We start from the raw sequence: 6000 nt of genomic DNA, 5'->3' as shown, positions 1-6000 counted from the left end.
CTTGGCCTTAAGTTTGACACCTGTAGTTTATACAGTATGTGTATGTGTTTAAATATGTGTGACTTGTACATTTTTTCCATCATGATCATATTGTGTAAATTACATATTCAGTAAGATTTTAGGTTTATTTTTCTTGTATGAGTGACTTCTCATGTGGTGCGAATGATGTGTTTCAGTTTGACTGCGTTTTCCTCTGAGGTCCACACGCAGGTGGGCAACCAAAAGTGAAAGGTACCGACAGGAAATGGGTTGCCATGGTAACAAGAGAGCGTTAGGACCCAAATAGTCTTGGGGCCATTAACGCGACTCACGCTGGCCGTCCGCTCCCTCGCCGGGTTGCAGGTCAGGCATTTAGGTCACTTGGACAATGTGCTTTTGAAGTGTGACCGCCGTGTGTGTTTCCTCTAAGCCGTGCGCTCCTGCACACACACACACACATGATGCTCGCAGGAGCTCGGTCAGACGCGGGACAGGAAGTAAGTATTTATGTTGACAGGGCGCCCCTTCCTGTGCCTTCCCAATCCCTCCCCGTCCCCCTCCCTCAAAATCGAACTTTTTATTCTTTTTCCCAATATATCTAAATAGGGCGCAGTAGCGAAACAATGGTGTTTTGTTGCGCGGTTTAACTATAATATAATTTTATGTTTTGTTAAAGTGTTCAACATGGTGTCTGCAGTATCAAGTCATTTTGGGATGCAGAGGAAACGTGTGTGCGCGCGCACGTTTCTGTGCATATATATATATGTGTGTGAATGTGTTTGGACAAGGCTCCGGTCTGTGCTCAATGTTTGCTCAAGGTGGCATGAGTCAGCTTGACTCAAAAACAGGAGCTCTGTTTTTGTGTGGCCTGCCAACGGACTGTCGGACACACACTCACGCACACGTACATACAGTACACCCCGAGTCACAAGTCGACATTTCTTCCCAGCTACACTGGCCCTTGATTCCCCCGATGATTGCATGCGTTTTTGCCTTTCTGTCAATCTCTGGTCTCAAGCTTCCAGCCAAAGTAAACACATGCGCTTTAAATTGAATTATTCTGTTAGGATTTTCAAGCATTCATTACAAAATTCATAAGCATGGAGATACACCTTAGCATGCGGAATGCAATATTAAAAAGATGGAAGTAATTATCATAGAAAAAAATGTGGGTCCCTGGTTTGAATCAGTTGATAAATTTGTGGTTATTATTCCAGATTCAGCCATGCTCGCATTCATAATTGCCAAAATCAGCGGACAAAAAATTCCAAACGATCCTTCAAATCATTTAATGCCACTCGCACACAGTAGAAGTTTACTGTCAACCTGAACGGATGAAAGAGAATTATTCCTTGTGTATAAAAAAGAACCACTTAACTAAACAAATACTAACACATAATTGGAAATTCCATTTACTGGTTAACAAATAGCATGTGTTTTGAGCTCTTAATATCCCTTTAAAGAGGAAGGAAACCAACAAGTTTTCTTTAGAATATCTCTGCAACCCCACTAGTTTTAACATGGCATTCTGATTAATAAATAATATTGTATATATATCTATATATATCAGATTGACTACAAAGATGGCGTATTTGAATTGCAGTCGATGAAGTTTGCATGATTGGGTGAAAGGGCGACATCTATAAAACGTGTTTGGTATAACGGAGATGAAACGTGACCTGAGACAGCCAATCAGTTTTGGGAAGGTAAAAACAGGAAACGGAAATATAGGGCCGTCTTCCAGATTAAAAGCACACCTTTTGAAAGTAGAGATCTCACTGAACATTAAAAACAAAAGTGCTTGAAGAATTCTTAACACAAAATAAATGTCATCTTCATGCCTCTGCATGTGAATGAGGATAGAGGTTGGGTCAGTCTGCTAGTTTTTTTCTTAAAACCAAGAACAAATACAACCTTGGCTAACACAAACACCAATTAAAGCTAAATGATGACCAGAGGATGTAAACAGGAAATATAGTGCATCCTTCCAGATTAAAAGCAATATTTCAAAATAAGGGACAAATATACAATACAAACTGGAGCGCTTGATGAACACTGAATAAGTCTCATCTTAATGCCACTGTTTGTGAACACGAATGGATTCAGACGGTGGTTTGGTCTGCTTGCTTCTTTTAATGAAAAATGTGGTACAGTCATCAACAAACCTTTTTGATGCCTGTGAAATTGAATGGTCATTGGCCGTCTAGAATTACTACCAAAAGCAGTACTAGTGGTAGTAGAAGTAGCATTTGAAAATAGCAAGTCCAAGTGAGTCATGCGCTCAAAAATACAAAGGAGCGGAATTGCGCACATGCAGAGTGTAGCTTTTGGGCAGCGCCGCGCCGCCTCGGTGTGTTTGGCATCTCCCACCCACGCAGATGAAAGTCAACGCTTAAGTGGCAGTGTCTGCTCAGCGCGCACCTCCCAAGTCTGACATATGCGTGTGTGTATTTGTCATTACGCACTCGTGGAAGAGTTCACGCTCAACATCTTTCCATTCCTGCCTTTTTATTGTTTGCCTTGGTCCCCTCTTTTGTTCGGCATTCGCGAGCGTCTGGGAAGGATAAAACGTTCTAATGATCGTTTCGCTTGGCGTTCGATTGGGTAAAGTTACGCTTCACTTTGTCACAAAAGGGCACTGCAGTGCAAATTATTATTATTATTTTTTTTTTTTTTTACCCGTATAATCCACTTCAGTGACGTTTATCAGCCATGAATTATGACTCCGAAGGCTCTTTTCACCTTCCCACATTTCCCTGACCAACTTAGACAGATAACTTCTATCCACTATGGCCAAGTATACAGAAGATTTTTATTTCCTTACAATGATAAGAAACACGTGCGCGGAAATGAACAAACTGACCCCAGATCAGCATTCCTGATTGTACTGCTACAGCAGATGAATGGATATCATATTAAAATGACTTTTGTCTAGCTTTGGGATGATCTTTTATTAGTGATTCATAATCTAACATAGCTTTTCTCAAATGGGATACATGGAGGCATTTAAGGATCAATTCTCAAGCTGAACTATCAATATTTGCATTTAATTTAGTCTATTTTCTTTGTATTTTTTGCAAACTACTTTGTTTTTCAGTGTGTTTTGCAAAACAGAATGACATTAAAGTGTCAGTTTTTGTTGTTGTTGTTGTTGTTGTTGTTTTTTTTTACATTTATTACACTTTGAATAATAATGAAAAACCGTGGACCAATTAATTGACATAACCACTATAATGGAAAACCGAAGTCTCTTCATTTGATAATAAAAGGGTTTTATACATTGATAGAAATTCTAAATACTTGGATCTTTATAGTTGTTATGGTTAAAAGCATTGAGGGACCATGTATTTCTCTCTAATTTGCAAATGTCTGACGATCTTTGAATGCACCATGGAGTAAGTGGCTAGGTGGAGACTTATTGTATTTGATGAGTGCTTTCTTTATCCTTAATCAACGTCTGAATGAAATGTTGGCGATGGCAATAAAAATTGAGTTGTGAGGAGCAGTAAAGCTATCTGTTAGCAATCACCCCAGCAAAGGCAAACTTCAAAATAAAAGCATACTATGGCCATTGCGTTAATGTATTCTTTGGTAGGTTTTTTTTTTGGGGGGGGCCTTTGCAGTATGACTTTGGGGTGTAACGTGACATCATTTTCCTTCCTTAGCAGCGCTTGTTTGGCATAGGTACACAAAAGATCATCGTAAAATCCATTTTGGGACATTCTATATCGGAATTGTGGTCAATGAGAACATGTATTCTTTTGTGAATCAAATTTTTTGGGCCAACTCTAGCATTGGATCAAATCCAAAATCACTGGCAACACTCATTCCTAGTATATGAAATTCTAACAAGATTCTGGAGGTATCAGCATATCTAATTTTACCCTTGTGCAGTATTTTATCCAATCCAAGACATTTCACATCAAAGGGAAAGAAAACGATAGGGAGCTGAAATTTCATTCCAGATGGTACTACCTGGCACAACCATTTACCACCTACCAGGAGTCTGGTACGATGTAGAAAAAAAAATGACTCAAACATGGTCAAAACACTGATGCGCATTGTCAGCAGAGTTGCAATTCTTCAGCAGAATTTCAGCTGAATTTTACCCAAAAATGTTTTTTGCTGTTTAGGGAATGCATTTTTTTTGAACAGGTGGTTCACCTATTGAAAAAAAAGTTTGAGCTAATCGACTCATTAGATGAATCTACCGAATACGGTTTTAAGAAAGACGTATAATGAGAACATCACATATTGAGAGGGAGGTGCTATTTTGAAGTGAAAATATACAAGTTCTGTCCTCCAGAGCCAGCAGAATTCGTGAGCAGCTGTAGAACCCTTTTTCATTCTTCTTACGTCAAACAGACATCAGATGGTATTTGATACTTTTTTTTTAAAGGTTACACACGCAAATGGTCATTCGGCTTGCCCCGCCCACTCTCAGGCCCGTTGCCCGCGCGTCTGCGCGCTTTATGTGTACGCTTTTCATGAAAAGCCACTGGCTTGCGGTGGCCTCGGTAGCTCTGCAGCAGCAGTAACTCGATACAGTAAACACACATTTTTGTCCCGGATCCAAAGTTGTGTCCTAGCAGTGATTTAGATCCGCTTCAGCTTGTAAAAAAAAAAAATCAGAAGGGCAGAACGTCTAAAAAGTTGCTAGCATTTAGTTAACACCGTTCAATATTGAGAAAAAAATGCCTTTAATTACATTTAATGAGACGCGAGCCATTTCAAAATGGCGGTTTGAATACGGGCCTTGTTTGGCCTACAAATTTGATGTGTAATACAAAAGTCATGATAAAGTGTAGTTTGCAACCACAATCTCCTGTTTCCTCTGGCTGACATGAAGCAATGCAAGAGGAAGAAGTGTTTCTTTGTAAGGTCTGACTCATAGTCTGGCACGCCTTTCTCTGACTGAACTGCTAGCATGCAATTAAACATTTGCAAACATTTTTGGGTCAAACGAACGTAATTACTCACGCCGCATTGATCTGACCTGGAATTGGCGTTATCCAATTGACGCAACATGGAGCCTTTGAGGTCAAAGGGGCTTTGTTTGAATATACAATCGCATTTCGCAATAGGATTTCTTCATGGCTAAACTTCCAGACGTTGTTTTGAATAGAAAATGCCATGAGCTGCAAATGTCCCAAAAGTGTAAAAATCCGACCCTTTTGCGAACGCCTCCATTATCTAATTAAAGAGAACTTTATTGAACAGCTGACCGTGTCAAAAGATGTTATTGCCTTACGCGGGCAGTCGGTAAAATGTGCAATTAAACAAGTATTCATCCATGTTGTTTTTTTCTGATCTGAAACAGATGTTTCACTCAGGAGATGGCAAGACATTTTCCAAAATATCTGTATGGAATTAAAGTGGTATTTTTACCGCTAACTTGGCTGAACCTCAAAAAAACCTGACCTCCAGAACGGGAGTGGAGGGGCGGGGGGGTTACGAGCAGTAATTTCAGGCTGGGTGGCAGTGATTAATCGACAATCAATCACATTCATTGGTAATTATTTCTTTTGATTTTTAATTCAAGAAATGTCCAAATACTCAGGATTTCAGTTTTTCAACATTTTCTGATTGCTGTTGATTGTCTCGTGTTGAATTAAAATCAAATCAAAACATTTGCTTTGGGAAACGATTGTTTTTGCTGAAAGTATTTTATGACATCTTACGGGAAAAAACAGTAACTGAATCAGTCTTAGCGTTTTTTTTCAGCACTGTCGATTTTAGATTGTCGTGTTTTTGATTAGAGAGATGGACAACTTTTTTAACTCTTCTTTACACTGATATGAAAAAAAAAAATATATATATATATATGTGTGTGTTTGTGTGTGTGTGTGTGTGTGTGTGTGTGTGTAATATATATAATTTTACTATAGTAGTGGCTGTATTGGCGTTGTATTTGAACTCAAATGGTGCAGCAGCACATGTAAACCGCCAAAATAATGACCACGGCAGTATTATTCACTCATTCGCTGCTGTTGTTGCAGTTTACATAGTGACTTACAATAG

Source organism: Hippichthys cyanospilos, chromosome 9 (genome assembly GCF_059441005.1).
Source record: "Hippichthys cyanospilos isolate Australia breed blue-spotted pipefish chromosome 9, RoL_Hcya_1.0, whole genome shotgun sequence".
NCBI lineage: Eukaryota > Metazoa > Chordata > Actinopteri > Syngnathiformes > Syngnathidae > Hippichthys > Hippichthys cyanospilos.
The sequence above is the reverse complement of the archived record's forward strand: the minus strand, read 5'-3'. Positions refer to the sequence as shown.